Source organism: Mustela erminea, chromosome 10 (assembly GCF_009829155.1).
Source record: "Mustela erminea isolate mMusErm1 chromosome 10, mMusErm1.Pri, whole genome shotgun sequence".
Lineage (NCBI taxonomy): Eukaryota > Metazoa > Chordata > Mammalia > Carnivora > Mustelidae > Mustela > Mustela erminea.
Genome location: NC_045623.1, coordinates 80,661,540 through 80,683,217, shown reverse-complemented (window position 1 = coordinate 80,683,217; position 21,678 = coordinate 80,661,540).

The window sequence follows — 21,678 nt, the reverse complement described above, 5'->3', positions numbered from 1 at the left end:
GGGGTGCCTGGGTGGCTCAGTGGGTTAAAGCCTCTGCCTTCGGCTCAGGTCAGATCCCAGGGTCCAGGGATCAGGCCCCACATCGGGCTCTCTGCTCAGCAGGGAGCCTTCTTCCCTTCCTCTCTCTCTGCTTGCCTCTCTGCCTACTTGTGATCTCTGTCTGTCAAATGAATAAATAAAATCTTCAAAAAAAAGAAAATGTGCACACGTGCAGAGAAAAATGACTGGAAGGATATATACCAAAAATGTTAACAGTGATTATCTCTGGAGAATAAGATTCTGGTAAGATATTTTAATATCTTCAGGCGCCTGGGTGTCTCAGTGGGTTAAAGCCTCTGCCTTCAGCTCAGGTCATGATCTCAGAGTCCTGGGATCGAGTCCTGCATTGGGCTCTCTGCTCAGCAGGGAGCCTGCTTCCTCCTCTCTCTCTGCCTACTTGTGATCTCTCTCTGTCAAATAAATAGATGGAATCTTAAAAAAAAAAAGATATTTTAATATCTTCTTTTTGTTTATTGCCTTTTCTATGATTTCTATAATAAACACAAAATACTATTTAAGCCAGAAAAATGCTTTTCTTAGAAAAATAAAGTTGGTGAGTACAATAGTGATTATTGTGAACAAGCTACCCTTTTACTACCAGTCATGGGAATCAGCTGAGCCTATGAGTGACATGAGTGACATGAATGACATGTAGCAAGGTCTGAATAAAGTTAAGAAGATGGCTGAGAAATGCATTGGAGGACATGACCATTGTCCCATACTTTGACTTTCCCTTGCCCCCCATCAGGGATAGCTACCTGCTTGAAAGTTCCTTTCAGGGAGTGGGGGAATGGGGTCATGGTTCCAATAGTCCAAGGCCCATGTCTCATTGGTTTTGCCCATGAGATTTAGGACACTTTTACCATAATATTTATTCAGTTTTATGGCCTTAAATATAACACTAACTCCTAATAATCAATATTGATTTAACTATAATATCTTATTTATAGACGCAGCCCTCTGGTTTGCATGTGGATTCAAATCGTAATGCAACAGAAATGAGCCACTCACTCCCCTGGCCCTGGGCCAGCAATGAAGGAAATATCAGCCTCTGATGAATGGCTCTGAGGCCAAGACAGGATTTTGGGCTTCTGATGCCTACTTCTCCTCACTCCTGCCAGACTGGCTACTTCCCACACAAGCCAGAGCCATCCTCAGGCTGAGGATGTCTGTTTGTTTCATGCAACATAATTGCCAGTCTTCAGAAGTCAGGTATTCTAAATGACCCTCACTGGGGGCCAGTTACAGCCAGTTGTCAATAGAAATGTCAAATAGAAAGGGGATCTTGTGGGGATGAGAAATAGCCAGAAGTACCAAGGATAAGATAGGTATTGGGGAAGGAGGGACTGGCCTTTCCTCTTCCAGCCCACTCCAGGGACTCTGACAGGACAGTGTGGATTTCTAGAGAAGTTATTATTGTTGCCATAATTAGTGTTGAAGAGGTATCCTGGCAGTACTGCTGGTGGCTGCCTCTTATAGGAGCAGGATGCCAACCCAGCAATCATGATGTGGTGTGACAGAGATCCATGAGGGAGGATAGACGCAGCCAGAACTTAGAGCCTGGAGAAGCTGGTGAAAACTGCCTAAGAGGTGAAGGAGGTGACTTACTCTTGTTTAGAAACGGGCTGTGCCTTCCAGTGACCAGCACACACCATCCATTGCTCAGAACACCACCCTCATCCTCTTGAGGCTCCTGGGAATCTCCAAATCTGGTATTTGGTGAGTTTAGTGGAGAGTATTATTTATCCCCTCCAACCCCGAAACATGCACATGCGCGCGCGTGCGTGCACACACACACACACACACACACACACACACCCCAAGATCCATTCTTTTGGAAACAGTTTCGGAAACTCTACATATGGAGTCTATGATCCAGGCCTACTCAATTAAAGCATGTCTTGCCCTTGAGTGACAAAATTGGCTCAGGACTTTTGGAGGAGCTATCAGAAGAGCCTGGCTCTCTTTCACTGCACTTGAATTCAAGAGAATGTAGTGGCTGGAGCTGCTGCAGCCATCTTGGCACCATGTGGAGCTTGAGGAAAAAAGTAACATAGATGAAGTTTGCTGAGAGATACTTCGCAAGAGATGCCCATTATTTCCTCCATACCCACAACCTTTCTTAGGGAATTCTGCACTCTACTCCTAGCAGTATTATATAGCATGCAACCTTTATTCTTGATCAGAAATGATTTTTAAAAGGGGTGAATACCTAACTTAACCTGACCAATCAGATTCTTTCTCCTAGGCATTTGGAACCAAGACACAGACACAGGGAATGAATCAGTAAAATGCTACTACTTGGGCACTAGAACCAAAAAGTCATGTGGAGTCAGGGCCAAAGATGGGTACTCCAGCTTGTTCATTTGTTCTTGGGATACACTCCCTTCACATGCAAGTTGGAGTTCCAAGAAAGTACATAGAAAGAGAGAATAATAATTATATTAATAATGTCTTAGTTACACAATGTAGCAGAGCAGCCCAAAACTTAGTGCCTTAAAACAAGTGATTATCTGTCATGGTTTTGTGGGTTGCCTTACTTGGCTAGGTGATTCTCTTTGTGGGGGTCTCTCAAGATATTCTAGTCAGAGTGTGGCTAGGGCTAGTATTATTTCAAAACTCAGTTGGGCTGGCTGTCCAAGATGGTGCACTCATTGGCTAACCATTTGTGCTGGCTAGAAATTGATGTCTCCTCTAGTGTTGGCAAGGTGGCTATAGCAGTCAGTCAACACCTATTCGCCAATGATTGGATCAGAAGTAAACACCTGACCAATCTGGACCAATCATATGGCAATTCCTCATGGCTACATTTAAGGTAGGAAGGAAAGGATAAGATTATCCTTGTGTCTTTTTCTTTCATTGACCTCCCTGCACACTTCCATGTTATTCCCCAGAACTGAGATAAACCAACCACTGGCAAGAGGGAATAGGGTTATCCAGAAACACCATGAAAGAGAGAAACAGACTCATAAACTCAGAGAACACACTGGTGTGTGCTGAAGGAGAGGGGAACAGGTGGATGGGTGAAGTGGGTGAAGAGAATTAAGAGGGACAAACTTGTAGTTATAAAATAAGTCACAGGAACAAAGAAGTACAGCATACAGAATTTAGTCAATAATTGTGGTGAGCATTTTGCAATGTACATAATTATTGAATCACTATGCTGTATGCCTGAAACTAATTGAGTATTATATATCGGCTATAATTCAATTAAAAATTAAAAACAAAAAATAAATAAAACAATAAAAATGAAAAGTACAGCATATGGAATATAGTCAATAATATTGTAATAATATTGTGTGTGACAGACAGTGACCACACTTATCATGGTGGGCACTGAGTAACATACAGGATTATTGAATCACTATGTTGAACACCTGAAACTAATACGACATCATATGCCACGTATACTTCAACAATAAAGATAAATGAAAAAAAAAAAGACTGATTTAGACTGGTCAGGATACTTTCCTCGGGCTGGACTCAATACTACCTGATTTTTGGACAAGGTCTGTGTTCTGCTGGCAAGGAAGAAGGTGGGGGCATAACTCTTGTATAGGGCAGCCAATAGTTTCCCCCATATGTATCTTTAAGAAGCAAAGAGAATGGCCTCTTTCCCTGAGGTTACAGTTCTACTTCTGGCGCTTTTGTGGGCTGGATGCACTGTTTCTTGTCCTTGAGGGTTTATGAGATCTCCTGTCATATCCTGACAACCAATTCTCCTTCACTTAAGCTAACTTGAGAATGTTTCCAGTTTTGGCAACCCAAATGTGTTATGCCTAAGACAACTGCTGAGACATTCTGAGACACCTTGTTTCACAATTTTCTAGAATGTTTCCTAATTTCCTGCTTGTGCCTGATGGGTGTTGCGCTTGCAGTCAGGAGACCTGAGACTTAATCGTGGCGTTAACACAGGGCTGGGGTTACCTGACATACTTGCTGTCGCAACTTCTTTTGGAAACCATTATGGCCCCTGCCAGTTAACTAGAACATCAGTTCCCACTGGATCCAGATATGGCTTCAGAATTCTTCTTGGCACAATGCTCAAAGCCAGCCACCTGCTAAGAGCTGGTATATGAGATGAAACCCTTCACCACTGCTCCTCTAAGTGACTTGGTGGCCCTGAAAAGCCTCTTCTCTAAGTCTGAGTGATTTCTAGGGCTCTTCCCTCATTGACCTTCTTCTCAACTTACTACCCAAATTCTCTTCTTAGACTTGGTGTAGCCTATAGTCTCTGTTCTGGTCACACCCTAGGAAGCCTAGCAATGTCCAAATTGTCAAATGACATGACCCTGGGTTTAGGCAAAAGGTGTAGATCAGTCCTGTTACTATAAGTAGATACGCTTTGTCTCTTCCCAGGATTCTGGAGAAGCCCTGGGCTCCAAGTAGAGATCTGAAGCTCCTATCCCCACAGTGTCACTTAATGGGGTTCGCATAGCACCTGACTGATGATTTTGGAAGATTCTATGGGTCATATAGAATTGTGGTCAGAAGTAAGATCTGGATTAAAAACCTGTCTTTACTTCTTGCCTGCAGGGTGACCTTAGGATGGTTATCCAACCACCTTGGGCCTCAGTTTCCTCATCTTCAAATGATAATAATGCTACCTTTGTTATAGTAAAAATTACATAAGATCAGGCATGTAAAGGAGTCAACTGAATATTTGCTGCACAAGAAGTATTAAACCAGTGGTGCCTGGGTGGTTCAGTGGGTTAAAGCCTCTGCCTTCGGCTCAGGTCATGATCCCAGGGTCCTGGGGTCGAGCCTCGCATTGGGCTCTCTGCTCAGCAGGGAACCTGCTCTCTCTGCCTGCCTCTCTGCTTACTTGTGATCTCTGTCTGTCAAATAAATAAATAAAATCTAAAAAAAAAAAAAAGAAGTATTAAACCAATGGCAGCTGTTACTGCTATGCAAGGGTGAGGGCATTTTCCTCTATTGTTAGGATGGTGCAATCCCTTCCCAAATACAGAAACCAAGAAGATTTCTTTGTCTGAGTCTAGGGCAGGCAGGAGGGAGGGAGGACAGTCTCCCAAGATGGCTGGAGCAGCCCCTGACCTGCTATTCTGGCTGGACCCTGAGCAGATCCCGCCGTGTCTCATATTTTAGGTCACAGTGGCACATGGGGCTCCCTTGGAGGACACTGTCAGGGAGCTGGGGTCATGGGGGTGACTGGAAATGCTGTCCCATGAGGCAGGACTAAGGCAACTCGGCTGGGAAAGGGTCCATGCCGGCGACTCTTCTTTTCTTTAGACCACTGAAAGGCTGTCATGGGCAGAGAGTGGACACTTTGTTGCACTGCTGGAAAGGAGGTAGGGAGCCACAGAAGGCTCCCTGCCACACTGCGGATTCTGATGCGGACAGTCGTCCCAAGCTTGACGAGCGGGGCTCTGCCCTCTGTTTTCTTCTCACTTCACACCAGTGGCTTTCGACTCTGGCTGAACACCAGAATCACATGACGGCTTTCTAAAAATATTCCTTCCCAAATCCCACCCACAAAAAGATTACTGATTCAGGAGCTCTCGGGGGGTGAACATAGACTCCCCATATGCTTCCTTCAAATCCCCTTTTCCTTGAATTATTAAAGTAGGTTTTGCTTTCTTAAAACCAAATGACCTGCAGATTGGAGGTGCCTGGACTTCCTCTGTCCTGATGTGGGGGCCTTAGTCCCTTCTAGGGGGTGGCATCATGCCAGCTGAAGGTTGGCACCCAGAGGCCTTGGCTCTGCCCCTAATTCCTTTGTGACCCTGGGCACGTTGACCAGGCACAGCTGGTGAGGAAGAAAACCCTAACAAACTCTGTGTGTGATGCTGCTTGGTGGCTCAGACTCTCCCCACATAGGGGACATTCCCACCCTTCCTCCCCAGCTGGGGGAGCATTAAGAAGCTCACAGGGTGGCCTGCTGCCTCTGGCCACCCTGTGGACTGGGTGACAGGGACCAGCCCAGGGAAGCAAACAGCTTAGGAAGACCCTAGACTCTTACTATGGCCCTTCTGATACCCACGAGTTTTCAGAAGGTACTGACAGTTGGTGGGGGCTGGGGGGCAGGTAGAGGGAGAGGGAAATACATTTTTAAAGATAACCTGGAGGCAAATATAATATTTATACTTATTTATCCTCAGAGCTCACTCGCAAGGCCCCAGACATGTCTAATGAGCAGGAATTGCAAAATGGCCACGAATTCTACTTGTTTGCCTTTGCAGAGTCTCTGAGCAGGCTCACGAACCCAGATTTTTCAACTGTTGACTGCTGCAGGCAAAACGGCTGTAAGGAACACCAGGACGTGCAGTGAGCGCCCGACCCCCAGAGGCACTGAGCCATGAAACTGCCGACCCAGGAAAATGAGGTGCTCCCCTCCAGCTGGCAGAACACAGCGTATTCTCTCTCTCTCTCTCTCACACACACACACACACACACACACACACACACACACACACACACACACAGAGGGAGGCATACAGAGATCCTTGCATGACTTCATGACCTCCCTTACAGGCTTGTAGGCCCACCCCTGCCCAAATTCATACACACTCCCCAAAGCAGGTATTACATATGGTATGTCTGGACAGGATGCTCCCTGGTTCAAGTCCTGCTCTGTTCACTCTGGACACGTGATGGGAAACAATATCTGAAGGGGGTTGTAATGTAGAGAGTCAACCCCAGGATTAATTGAGACCAGCACAGTCTGCTCTGGAATGAGAGTCACACACAGGTTATTATATGCTTAACTCAAGCATCTATCCATAGTGTACATACATATAGGTATATTTATATAAATACTTATAGAAACACATATGATACATATAAATAGGAAAATATATGGGGAGCCCTTAGCTACTGGGAGTGTGTTTTGGGTTTTGACTCCCCAGTCTGTGCCACACTGCTCTTACTAGCTCTCAGTCACTGGGGTGCCTTCCCACAGCACTTGCTACAGTTGCTGTTCTATCTCTTTTTGCTTGTTAGTTTTCCAGTCTATGTTACCCTGGCTTTGTGTTCCAGGAGAGACGGGCCATGTCTCTTTGCTCACTATTGCATTCTGAGTGCTCAGCACATCGGTGGATTTTCAGTAATTAGATTGAATAAGGTTGAATTAGGTTGAATAAGGCCTGGTCCTTTCCTTCTGTTGTCTTTTCTCTGTGTTGCTGGACAATCAAGGCTCGCACCTTGGCACCAGGAGGGTCACTTCTTTTAAATGCTAACAGCAGAGAATTCCCAGGCTTGGTCTGAAAAGTTCAAATTTCAAATATAGCATCAACGTCAACTATATTTCTAATGAGGTTATTTTCCTCCTTTATGTGGCTGGTGGCCTGTTTACCTGGGGAGAGAGCATTTCTGTTTACCTGGGCATCTAGTCTATATACAAATGCCTTTCTCATGGTTCAACTGTGGCTGGCCTGACTGGGCTGACAGGACGGAGGGTGTGGCTTGCAAAATCATAACCAGTTCAGGTTTTCATAGAATGGTGTCATATCCAGATATCGTCTGGCCTAAAATATATCCTTATGGAAATATATCCTTATGGAAAGAATTGCATGTTCCTAAGGCCATGGTCTGATCCCTTCATGTACAACTGTTGTACTGGGTCAAGCCTGACCAGTTCTTGCTACAAGTCAGGAGGGGAGATCAGTAGGATCAGTCTCTTGACTGATCAGGGCTAGAACAAAATGCTTGCGCCAGCTTCTAGGCAGCTGAGTGCCTGTCCTTTTACCTCCAACGGAAAAGAGCAGCAGTTTCCTAGATGCCACTGACATGACTTTTTTTTTTTTTTTTTTAAACAAACCAAGTGCTTCTTTGCTAAAGAGCTAATTACCGTTTTAAAAGCAGGGTTTCTGGCTAGCAGCTAGAAAACCCACTTCCTTCTTTTTGGGCAGAACCCTTCCGAGATATTACTGGCTTATAAATCCCAGTATCAGGACACCTCGTCTCTTCCAAAATGAGATGAATTTCCAGGTATCAACATCGCTGGAGAAGAAGAAAATCTTTGACTCATGCTCAGGTGGGGTCTCTCACTCTCTCCTGCCCATTTCTGTGAGATGTGTGGGGATCAGCCAAAGCCTTTGTGGAGGCCGTGTCACAGTTCAAATTCTGCCTCTGCTCAGTTCTGCTTCCCTCACTCCCAACAGGTGCTGGATTCCTTACAGATTCCCCATCCCAGAGTCTGTTTTTTGGGGAATCTGGCTTATATCAGCCACCTCTTGGCTCTTTATAGCATTTTGCAACTGAGATTATTTTGGTGAACATTTGAGATTGTATTTCATACTGACGAAGTTTGCCATGGCCTTGGCTGGTGCTGGCTAGCTGAGATGTAGAGGTTGAGTGTGGTCAGATTTCAGGTACCGTCTGCCTGGACCTTGCGGTGTTTTAAATCCAACCCACAACTTCCACTGAGCTCAAAGCTCTGGACTGCAGGCAGGGAAGGCTTGCCAAGTGGCTTGATGACTTTCATGCAGGTCTACCTTCTGTGTTTCGGGCTGTGCTCAGAGAAGTGACCTGTCTGTACCTCGGGCAGTCAGGTTGGGGCTGGAGGATCCCCAACACTCCCTCTCTTGTGGAGGCCTTTGGGATGAAGAAATGAGGCTCCAGGGTTCATGTGGAATATTGATTGTGGGGTCATGGGATCCGAAGCCTGTCTGCACTCTATGTGCTGGGGAACAGACCCCTGCAGGCTGTGTTTATTTCCAGGAGCCTCTGGATTGGACCAATAAGAGGTACTAGCAGAAGACTGGATGGTGGGGGCACCTGGATGGCTCAGTGGGTTGAGCCTCTGCCTTCGGCTCAGGTCATGGTCTCAGGGTCCTGGGATCGAGCCCGCAACGGGCTCTCCTGCTCAGCTGGGAGCCTGCTTCTGCCTCTCTCTCTGTCTGCCTCTCTGCCTACTTGTGAACTCTCTCTCTGTCAAATAAATAAATAAAAACCTTTGAAAAAATAAAAAAAATTAAGGTTGGATAGGAGAATCCAGGATGCCTGTCTCCTTCCCTTTCTGCCTTGGTGGCTTCTCTGGCAGAGGCTGCTTCTCTTCCATAACTCCAACTCCTTCACGTTCTGTGGTTCCAGTTCTGCTGGTGGCCCAGGCCCCTGGGCTCTAATGAACCACTCCTCCTCCCTTTGTCTCTCTAATCTAGAGCAACAGGGCTTCTTGCTAAACTCTCATCACCTCCCTGCCACCTGGTTGGGTTTCAGCTTCCGTATCACCCATGTTAACCAATTCCTGGCATTAAATTCTTATAAATTCTTTTTTTTTGATTGTATTTATTTATTTGAGAGGAAGAGTGAGATCAAGTTGTATTTTTTCATTTATTTGAGAGAGAGAGAGAGCGAGCAATGGGAGGAGCAGATGGAGACAGATGTGCAGACTCCCCGTGAAGCATGGAGCCTGATGATCATCCTACCCCATGATCCGGAGATCATGACCTGAGCCAAAATCAAATGCCTCCAACTGAGCCATCCAGGCACCCCTCTTATAAATTCTTGAGGTGGTTTCTGTTTTCCTGGTTAGACTCTGGCTCATGTAATCATTTTTGTTTCATTTGAGTTATGATCTGATTTAAAAAGGGGAGGACGGTGTCAGGACTGACTAATTCCCTGGACTGCCCTTCCTTCTCTCCCCTATCTCCAACTCAGGATCCATCTCAGAAGGACACTTTCCCTCTATATCTGCCCTTTCCAGGGACTGGAGTACGTTCATGTCTGCATCTTACTGAATTTCATTCTGTCCCATGTGTTGGGAGGACTTTCAGTGAGCAAGGTTCTCCACAAGCTAGATCTGTAGCCTCCATAGGCTACAAAGATGACTCCGTAGCAGAATTTTCTGAAGGTGTTCTAATACATTATGGCCAGAGCTTTAATAAGTGTTATGTAAAAAAAAGGATTTGAGGGGGGAATAGTTTTGGTAAGCATTGGGTTGAACAGGAAGGCATTTTACTTCAGAACTTTCTAGAGCTTTCAAGGTTCTGATGTCCTTTGTGAGTCTCCAAGAGGGGGAACATGGTCTGTGGAGTTTCCTAAGCCCATTTGACTCCAGAATCCTCTTTCAGGGAAACACGTCCAACAAGACCCACTCTGGAAGACTTTCAGTATGGCCTGCACTTGCATTTTTGATGGCCCCTTTGTCTGTGTGCTAGGTTGGAGCTGGGGCTGTTTTCAGAGGAATAGGAGTGGGGTTGGGTCAAGTCCCAGTTCACCATGCTTCATGAGCTAGACAGCATTTCTGTTTTACTTAGTATTTTCTTAATGTTTATTGCCCATACCCAGCAAAGGAGAAGGATGCTCTGATTACAGCTAAAGAGCATAAGCAGGACTTCTAGTAGAACTGAATGTGTTAATGCATGAACCATGCTTAGCATAGTGCTTGGCACTTGGGAAGGGCTCAATAAATATTCAGGTGCCATGTGCTCTCAGCTGCACCAGTCTTGTCCCTTTAACTTGTCTGCATTCAGGTTAACAAGGGTGCTAGAACCTACCCCAGACTCAGCTGGTGCAGCAGCTCCCTGGCAATATTAGCCTCAAGGATCCAGGCTGTTTGGGAACTTCTAGCAGCCTTGCGGATAGGTAAAGCCCATGACAATCCCTGCCCTCCTTGGAGCTTACTCAGGTCCCACCTGCCCTCTCTCTGGGGGCTTAAACTACCCTTCAGTCCTGTCTTCTGGAGGCTCCCTCATTCAGCATCCCCAAGTTGTTAGCTCTGTTCTGCCTGGCCCAGTCCATGCAGCCTAGGAATGCCTGTGATCCACAAACATCCCTCCAGATCCCACAATTATCCCTTGGCCCAGATAGCTTCTTTTCCATCATACAGCAGAAATAAGGCGGTGGGGAGAAGTTGCTACAGGAGCATTTGGAAATGGGAACCAATAGCAGCTCTTGCACCAGGGACCAAAAGCTCAAAGGGACAAAAACAAAAGCATGTTTGTCCCAATGGCCTGGTGACCATAGTCACCTCCCGGGTAGGGAGCCCTGAACTTCAGAGAATGCTCCTTGCTCCAGCCTCCCCAGGGACAGGGACCTCCTTGATGCCTGGAAAGCTGACCTTTCCAAGATGGATAGTGGTGGGGGATGTAGGGCTGCAGCTGGTCCCCCAACCCCTTGCCCTCTTGCCCTCCCCAGCTTGAGCCAGAGCCGGAAGGATCATTTCCAACAGTGACTCAGACCTTGTCCTCTGATGGCCTGGCCACACAGTGCCAGGAGGGCCTCTGCAGCTGGCTGAGTTTGCTTGCCCAGCTCTGCATGCACTGTCTGATTCCCCCCACCGCCCACCCTCAACATTTTATTTCAGAAGTTTCCAAACTTACAGACAAGTTTGAAGAATAGTCCAATTATCTCCCATATATGCTCCATCTAGATTCAGCATCTGTTAATGTTTTGCATATTTGCTACATGTCTCTCTTTTTGGTATACTATTTGATAATAAGCTGTAGACATCATGACACCTCAACCTTAAATACTTCTCATGCTTCTCCTAAGAATAAGAGTATTCTTTATATCCACAGTGCCATTATAGCACACAAGAAAATTAACAGTAATTCCAGACCATCAGGCAACTTATAGTTCATATTCTTGTTTTCCCATTGTCCGAAGATGCTTTTTAGAGCTGTTTTCAAAAAACTGTTGAACTATAGTCCAGTCAAAGTATATGTTTTACGTTTGATCTTTCAAAATTTATAATAGTCTAACTCTTAGCTTTTTTTTTTTTCTTATCACATTAACTTTTTTGAAGAGTGAAGGCTAGCTTTCTTATAGAAGATTCTAGATGCTAAATTTATCAGATTATTTCCTCCTGGTGTCATTTAACTTGTTCTTCCTTCCCTAGTTGATCCTATAAACTGAAGGTTAGTCCTAGTTGCTTAATTAGATTCAAGTTAAACATTGTTCACAAGAATATGTCCCAGGTACACTTCATATTGCTACACACAAGCAATTCATCCTAGTTTCTTTGGGCTTTTCTTGAAGTTCACCTTAAAAGAACGAAATAAACTTTAGTGATTGCATATTATATGCCAAGAACTTTGCATAGTTATCTTATCTGGACTCCCAAAACAATTTTGAGGAGAGGAGAATGACATCCTTATTTTATTGTTGAAGAACTGAGGCTCAAAAGTGGCAGTGGTGGGGAAAGAAACATATATTTGTTAAGTAACTTTTGGGTGCCAGGCATGGAGCTGGGGATTTCCACTGATGCTATGATGCCCACTTCCTGCAGAAGGCAGTTCTGGGAAGTTAAGTGGCTTGCCTATGGTCACAAATTAAATTGAAAGGCAGAGTTCACTTCCCACTTAGATGTTCTTATGTCCAGAAAGTCCTGAGCTCTTTCTGCCCAGCCATGCTGCCGCCTCTACCTGGATCCCTCACCTTCAGGATTCTGTTCATCCAATAGACAAACTAGTCTGCAGCCCAGATTTAATTGTACTGGGTGTGCTCAGTGAGCTCATGTCTCCAGAAGGCCCAGAACAGTGACTCTGAGGGGCTGGATGCTGGGATGGGCCTTTGAGGAAGATGCTTTTGGTCAGTTAGACAGGTTGGGTTGGTGGACACATCTTCTGCCTCTCTTAAGAGTTCAAGCACAGTTAGAATAAGGTGGCAGTGAGGTCTGAGGAGACCTCCTAATCCGGGGAATCCACAGTACCAAGTCACAAACCTAGAGTCTAAGCAGAAGGTATTTGGGGAAACCAAGGCCCAAGGAGGAGCAAAGTCTTCCTCAGGACAGACACAGACAGTCACAGGTACAGCTAGGAATGGATTATAGGTGAGATTCTGGACTCCTTGTTCAGTGCTTCTTGCAGCTTCCACTCTGTTGCCTTCATTATGTATGTAATACCATCTTGGAGTGGATAAGGATCTAGAGCAGGTAGAGGAGTGAGGGGGTGTGATGATAGAGGTGGAAGTAGGCAGAGAGAAAACATAGGCAGGAAGTTGGATGTGGATGTGGGACCCCTTCCTGGGTGTGGGACCCCCAAGGTAGCCAAGGGTGTTGGGTATGTGTATGTGTATCTGTCTGTGGGGAGTAGCCTCAAAGAATGCTTCCCTAGCATCATCGTGTCTCCCAGGGAGACCCTGGGACAACTTTCATTCTATCAATACCTGTTGCCTTGAGAAAACCATCTTCTCACTTGGACTCTGATGTCAGCCTCCTTCAGGCTGTTTCACCACTTCTAATCTGTCTTCCACATTGTGGTTATAATTATCTTTGTAAAACAACTTCTGGTTAGCTCATCCCTGTTGAAAGCCTTGTATCAGTTAGCTGTTGCTGCCTAACAAACTACCCCAACACACAGTGGCTTAAAATAAACACCATTTTGTTTAGCTTATGATTTTCTTGGTCAGCTGGGTGGTTGTCCTGGTCTGGGCTGGCTCACTGATCTGGGCTCTATCATGGGTCTGCTGGCAGTTGGCTGGTGGCCATTGGTGGCTGTATGATTCAGGAAGGTCTCACATGACAACTTGTTGAAAGGCTGTCAGTAATTTGGGCTGCATTCTGCTGGGACACCTCACTTCATCTCCATGCAACTCTCAGGTTTGTTTCCATGGTGGTCTCTGGGCTCCAAGAACAGCAAGAGGATGAACCCCAATGCGTGAGCATTTTACAAAACTCTGCTTGCCTCACCTTTGCCAATGTCCTGCTCTCTAAAGCAAGTCATGGGCTGAACCCAGATGTAACTGGGAGCGGGGGTGGAGAGGCAGATTCTATCTCTTTATAGGAAGAGACATTTACATCCATATAGTCTATCATAACCTTATGTGATTCCCCAGTGTTCTCAGAATAAAGCCCAGACTCCCTACCTTGTGTTTTGTGCCTTCTGTCATTTGCTCCCACATTGCCTTCCCATTATGTACCCCATGAAAATCTTGCCTTGCGCATATCCCAGAATCCCACTAGTTTCTAGGCCCTTGCATGTGCTGATCCCTCTGGGATGCCTTCTCCACAAGCACCCTCTTACAACCAGCCTCAGGCCAATTCATCCTTCAAGGTCCAACTCCAATGCCATATTTTTATAGAAGCTCTTTCTACTTTATCTTCACCCGAATTCAACCTCACTTCCAGATCTCAGAGCCTTTTGCCTGTGTCTCTGTCAGACGTCTTTCTTGTTGTCTACGGGGCGGAGTTTGGCTGCTGGCTGGCAGAGGGAGGGCCCTCGAGTGGGCTGTCCAGCCCTTCGCCCTGGCTCTGTCACTGGCTGTGGGACCTCAGTCACGGCCTCTTAGCAATCTTTGCTTTGGCTTTCCCATTTGTAAGAAAAGGGGGATGATAATTGTTCTGGCTCCATAAGGTTGTTCTATGAATCCACTGACACTTGTGTCAAGTGCGTGGCGGGGTGAATATGAATTCCCACAGGCTGGAAGCCCTTTGTGAGCAGAGACTATGTTGGTTAAATCTCCTCCCTAGACCCAGCCCATGACTTGACCTGGAGCAGGTTGGGGGAGATCCTGGTGATCATTTTTGTGAATTGACATCTCCCCCAAATGATAACGGACCCGTGTAGATGGAGAAGACATGGGGCTTGCCTGGATTTTGGCTTTTCCCTGACTCCTGTAAGTGTGGGACAAGGCTTAGAGCTGGGCCCACAGCCAGCAATGAAGTGGATGCTAATAATATCATTATATGCTGAATAATTAACTGTCATTTAAATATTCATATGTTGTTGGGGGCAAGGCCTTTTATCAGCATCTGGGGATGCGTCAGTGGAGGAAGGAGATGGATGTCAGCAAGGCTGACTTTGCCTGTGAAGGGCGACCCGGGGTCCAGAGAGAGCTGTTGGAGTGGCCACCAGACAGTCAGTTAATATATAACTGTAATATCCCCACGTGATAAACTGCAATTTCATAAATGCTTGATGCATATGAGCAAGCCTAAAACAATATTGAAAGCATTAATTTCATTTGACTAATGCTTATCTATATTTTATTCTGTTCCATCTTTAAAGAAGTCCCTCTTTCTTTTCTGCGAAGGGAGGCGGGGCCGGGAACCTGCAGATGGGCTGGAGCAGAGGGGTTCTTTCTGGCCTGTTCCACACCCAGAGCTGGAGGCATGGGCTGGGAGCATGTGCGATGGGATGTCTCTGAGCCTCAGAGCCCTGCCTTGGGCAGTTCTGCCTCTGGCTCTTTGGAAGAAGAGCTCAGTGTCTCTGCTGTGGTCAGGGGAGAGTGTGGGCATCTAGGTCCTGGCTAGGAATGCTGAGATTGCTCACTTGGTTCTGTTAGGATGTGTCTGAGGGCTCTCTGTAGGGAGGGGTTTGGGAAGGCAGGGACTGTTACAAGGCAGCTATTCCCTGGTGGGGAAGGAGAAAGAGGAGAGGGTGAGGGAGAAAGGTGAGACTGGGGGGGAGCTTCGAGGAGAGAAGGGAGAAGAGGAAAGGAGAGGAAACAGATGAGGACACCTGTGCTTGGCTGAGCTGCTACCCAGAGGGAGGAGGCCGCCTGGAATGGCAATTGAGAACAAGCGTTCTGGATTTAGGTGGTCGGTCCCGGGCTTGAGTTCTGGCTGTGCCACTACTGATTTGTGACCTTAAGCAAGCTCCTTACCTTCTCCAAGGCCCTCACCTTACAAATAGGGAAATAAGAGTATTTAGTTGATATCTATTTCTGTGCCACTCCTAACCACAAACTCCGTGGCTTTAAACGACATGCATTTCTTACAGTTTCTGTGGGTCGGGAGTTTGAGCACGGCTGGATACGGCTGGATATATCGTGTAGTGCAGAGTATGGAAGTGAGATCGCATCACCTATGCCATTTTATATTGATTAGAAGCAAGTCACAGGTACAGCCCACACTCATGGGAGGGGTTGCATGTGGTGTGAACACCAGGAGGTGAGGATCACTGTAGAGCCTGTTTGTCATGCCCAACTAGGGCAGCCTGAATCTGCTCAGAACCAGACACTGTTGGAAGCCCTTTGCATGGACAATCTCAACAACCCCATGATCTCCTGTCATTACCACCACTGTCCTGATGAAGAAATGGTGGCACAGAGGTTAACTAACAATTCTACAGTCAGTTGCAGATAGAGTCTGCATGTGAGCTCCAGGCTCTTAGCCACTGTGAGACCTGTCGCACACTGTTCCTTGTGCAAACAATCCACATAAGATGTCAAGTTCAGGTCCTAGTACAAGACCAAAAAAATGTTGCCCCCCAAGACTGACTTGTCTAGGGCTTGTGTTCCCTTGGCAGCCTCTGCTTGTCTCCTTCCCCCAGGAGGAGGCCACATCCACAAATGCCTCATGTGCCCAGAAAAACCAGGCCCGACCCCAGAGCCCTGGAGAGCAAGGCAGGGAGATGGAGCAATGACATAGTGTGTGTGTGTTTCCTTCACCAGAAACACTCCTAGCCCAAATCTATTGATCTCTAGGCCTCAGCTTAAAAAAGTCACTTGTTTCCTATGGCTGCTGTAACAAATCTGCATTAACTTAGTGGTAATGAACACAGATTTATTTTTTCACAGCCCTGGGATTTAGAAGTCCCAGGTGGGTCTCAGTGGGCTAAAATCAAGGTCTCAGCAGGGCTGTGTTTCCTTCTCAAGGGTCTGGGGGGGAATCTGTTTTGTTTTGTTTTGTTCTGCTTTGTTGTGTCTTGCCTGTCCCAGGTTCTAGAGGCTACCCGTACTCCTTGGCTCGTGGCCCCTTCCTCCACCATCAAAGCCAGCAATGGCCAGTGGAGTCTCTCACTGCATCCCTCTGTTTGCACCCTTCTTCTTCCTCTTGATGCTATAGGGCCCACCTGGATAATTCAGGATAATCTCCCGAGTTTAGAGTCAGCCGATTAGCAAACGTAATCCTACCTGCGACCTTAATTTCTCATTTGCCACATAGCATATTCAGAGTTTCAGGTATTAGGACATTGTTAGGCACAGAATGTTTATGTGTCTCCTAGAGTCACCGTTTGAGACCCTCTCCCCCGCCCCAGTGTGATGGTGTTAGGATGTAGGACCTTTGGGAAGTAATTATGATTAGATGAGGTCATGATAGTGGGGCCCTCATGAATGGAATTAGTGTCCTTATAAAAGAGCCCCCAGAGGACTCCCTGGTCCCACCCACCATGTGGAGACACAGCGAGAAGATGGGCATCTGTGAACTAGGAAGTGGGCTCTCCCCAGACTCTCAATCTGCCGGCATCTTGATCTCGGACTTGCAGCCTCCAGACCTGAGAAATAATGTCTGTTGTTTAAGCCGCTCTGTCTATGAGGCTTTGTTACAGGCGTCCGAACAGGCTAAGACAGACATGGTTAGCTTTGGGGCCAGTCTCTTGCCCAACACATTTCCACAGGGGGTCTGGGTTGTGCCTGGAGCTCCTGTGGCTCTCTGTACTTCTCCATCATCACCCTTAGTCCACTTCCAGGGGTCTCCCACTCATCTGTCCTGAGGGTCCGGGAGCTAATGTAGGCAAATTCTCTGGGAGTAGGATAAAAAGGAATGGCAGCACCATAGCCAGAGAAAACCCATTTCAGATCCAAAAATGTTTAAAACCTATGCTGGCCAAATAGCTCCTTGGGTGGCACGTTCACCCAGCAGACTGCCCCTGTGCTTCTTGGGGTCTTGTTCCACTGTGAGTTCACCCTGATCAGAGCCGGCCTGCAGAGAGGCCCACACTTGGGTCAGGGGTATTGACATGTCCCTGGGCAGCCCGCTCAGGAAAGGCTGTCCTTCCTCTGGGCCTAAGCACTCTGTGTGGGGGCACAGGACAGCCCCACTTGAGCCCCGTTGTCAGGTCCAGGGACGGGGTACAGCCTGCACACTGTCCATGCTCCTGTCCCCAGCTCCTCTTCCAGCGCATGACCCACAGCACGACTACGGACTAGATATTTGTTGAATGCATAAACGAATAAAACCCTGTGCCTTCTCGCTCATTCTCCACCCTGTTCCGGGATATAGGAACCCCTTTCAAAGAGCTCAGCTTCTCCTGACAGGCACCAGCTCGGGCCACAGCCACCGTCCGCGTGCGCACGCGCTTGTGCATCAGTCAGGGGTTTCAGTGACTTGGAACCCAAGGCCTTGGCGCTTTTGCTGGAAATCGCATGGCCTGTGACCCATGGGTCGGGGCCAGCGGCTGGAACACGGAGGGGGCTCCGGCTGTCCTTACCGCTGCCCGCCCCGCCTCCCCAGCCCCGCAGCTTCCTCCCTGCTTTTCCCCTCCACCCCCTCGCATTCGAGATTCCCCGGAGGTCGGGCCTGGTGTAATTACAGGGTATCTGCTGCCTCCCTATAAATCGAATAGACTTTTTGGCCTTGTCAGATTAAAACTTACCTATCAACCCGCCGCAGGCCTCTAGATCTCCCTAAATCTGTACTTGGGAGAGAATTTATGGCCAGGAATTGCATTTTGCAAAATGATTAAAGTTGCCAAACAGCCATAAAAAGTTGCAGGAGGAGATATGGTTTTTTTGAAAGTCTGCTTAATTTATAAGGGGTGGAAGGTTTATTGTCATTTAGAGTCCACGGCGAGGCAGCCATGGCGCGTTCGGCAGCAGCTGCGCACAGCTGCACTCGCTTTATGCCTTTTACATGTTTTTAAATTGCCCTGTTTGAATCCGGCCTTCTGCAGCAGCAGAAACGCCCTGGCGGCCCTGGCTTGCAGGAGAGAGGCTGCCACCCCCCGCCCCCCCAACCCCTGAGGCTCAGGCCTCACTCATCCGGCTCTCCACGCCCCCTGCCCCGCCCCCGACTCCAGGCTCACCTTCCGCGGCTATGGGATTTTCCAGCCGATCTAGCCCCACGCTGGCCACCACATCCCACTCCACAGTCCTCTGCCGGCCCCCCCACCCTGCCCCCTGAAATGGTAACGGATACTCAGAGGTGCAGAGGCTTTTAAGTTTATGGGTGATTTCACGTGTAGTATGTTAGTACTTATCACTCCAGATAAAATGATTAAATGAGATAAAACATGTGAAGCTCTAAACCCAAGACTGTTACCAAGTGAGCTAATAAATAGAATCATGGCTCCCATTTACTGACCACTTACCAGGTGCCAAGACCTCCCCTCCGAGCTTCACATGCATTAATTCCTGTAATCCTCCCTGCCATCCTGGGAGGTGGCTGTGAGTTATTTCTGAGCTTTAGAAAGCTGAAAGAGCTTAAGCCTCGGGTCATGCACTAAATGGTCAATGAATATTCGCTATTATATTTAATACTATTAGGGCAGGAGACTTACCTGATAGTTTTGCTTCTAGCTTGTACATAGTAGGTGCTCAATAAGGATGACTGAACGAAAGCGTGATGGGCTCTGCCATTATCATTGTCGGTCTAATGATCCCAGTGCCCCATGGACACAAGGGTCAGGCTCTATTCACCTTACATCTAACCCTACTGCTGAACCCAGTGCCAGGCACACAATAGGTGCTCTTTACGTACTTGAAAAATGATCAAATGAGTCCAATCCTGACCATGATCCCATGAAGAAGGTATTAGAAATTCTACCTCACAGAGGAGGAACTGGAAGCAGAGAGGGAGTCTGACACCTACTCACAGCATACTGATGGTGGCAGAGTCAGGGTTTTGGTTTCCAAGTCCTGTGGGTGTTTTTGTTTTCATTTTTGTTTTACCATAACCCACTAGGTATTTGGGATAGATTTGGAAATTTTTCTTCTTCATTATTAGCATATCTAACATTTATTAAATATCGATCATTCACTGGCCACAAATCATGCCAAGTGATCCTCCCAACATACTTGCAAAATATATATTATTTCTCCCATTTTACAAATGTGGAGACTGAGGCACAAAGAGATCGAGTGGTAATTGGCTGAGCTGAAACTTAAGCCTGGGTGTGTGTGACCCCAGGCGCAGGCAATTATAATACAGGATGACAACTGTTCTAACGAGGAAGATCTGCAAGTCCAGCTGGACCGGGGGCAGAGGAGTGTCAGGGAAGGCTTCCTGGAGGAGGTGATTTCTAAGCTGATATTTGGAGGATGAGTAGGGATTTGCCAGCTAAACCACAGGGACTCGTATTCCAGGAAGAGGGAACAGCGCAGAGGCAAGAAAGGGCAAGGCAGGTTGAAGGATGTGAACATTTCAGTCTGGTCCGTGGCAGTCCTGGATTCTCTCTGACATCACATGCAGTGTGGCCCTGGCTCTACCTCCCCGGGGTGCAGAGATGTTCCAGGTTGGGGAGGAGCAGATAGGTTATGCATTGGCTGCTCCCCAAGGTCTCCATCACCTTTACCCACATTCTGTCTCTCAGAGTCATGCTCACTTCCTTCAAGCACCCAGGAAGGGGGCAGCCGCCTGCACATCTATGATGGATGAATCAGGCCCGCTTGGATTTGACCCAGTGCCCTCAAACTTGCCTCTGTCCTTCCCTCCATCTTTTGGGATTTTCTCCCTTGCTTGCCACAGCGTGGGCATGGGGGTGAAGAAGCCTCCTCTTCTGCTTTCCTTATCTCTCAAATGCTCCAAGATTTGGAGCACAAGACCCCTCCAGGATTTTCACTTATTCATTCTTTCATTCATTCATTCATTCAACAAATTACGTTCTGAGTGCCTAATATGTTCCAGGTACTGTTCTAGGAAGGCAGTGAACAGAGAAGTGAACAGAGAAGACCAGGCCATTGTCCTTGGCGGGGTTAGCATGAACAAAGGGGTACATAGGGACGTGTGCCTTGGTATCAGTAAGGCAAGTTGGTGTGGTAGGAAGCGACGGAGGGCATGGGGCTGGGTTGTGTGTTCACACGTGTGCATGCACAATGCTTTGGGTAGCATATAGGGACTTTTGAACCAAGATCTGAATGAGAAGAAGCCAAATGAAGGAAGATTTGGAGGAAGAACCTCCCACACGCAGTGAGTAAGATGTGCAAATGCCCAGAGGTAGGAATGAACCATGCAAACCCAAGGAACAGAAATGGGGCTGGAGCTCAGAGAGTGAAGGGCAAAGTGGTAGGGAACCAGGGGGAGAGATAGGTAGACATCAGATCATGTAGTAGATTATAGGTGATGGTCAGACTTCAGATTTGATCCTAAACACAATGGGAAGCCCTTGGAAGGCTGGATCAAGGGAGAAACATCACCCAGTTTCTGTCTGTAGAGGCTCTCTTTCCCTCTGTGCTGAGAGCAGAAAGTGGGTTATCAGGACAGCCACAAATGCTAACCCACACCAAATTCTTCTCCAAATAGACTGCACAATGTTGGACCTCCAGGCATTTGCACCTACAAATCCTTCTGCCAAGAGTGCCTTTCCCTGAACTTCTTAGAGCACCCTGATTCGCTCTTTGGGACTCAGCTTCCAGACACCCTCCCTGGGACTCCGTCCCCTTCCTGTGTAGGCTGTGAGTTCACATTGTCACTGCTCTTCCCCAATTCCTGCTGTGAGCACACACCTGGATGCCTGTTTCCATGTCCCTTTCTCCACTGGACCAGAAGCTCCTTGAGGACCAGGGCTGTGGCTGTCTTAGCTCTGAGACCTGGGAACCCACACAGAGCCTGGCCCAAGATACGTGCCTGATAAATGCTTTCTGGTGGATCAGAGCTCTCTGAGCACCTAAGTCATTGACAAAAGCACTAAATAAGCAAGCATGCTTTGTTTAAATAGGTAACCAGATTAGAAGTGTGGCTGTATACTGTTTATCATAACATTTACATTAAATCTATACTTACCAGGATTTTTGGCATCTGGAGGTTCGGTTTCTAAGTATTTACTAAAGGCAGTAATAGTTTGTGCTAGTCAAATG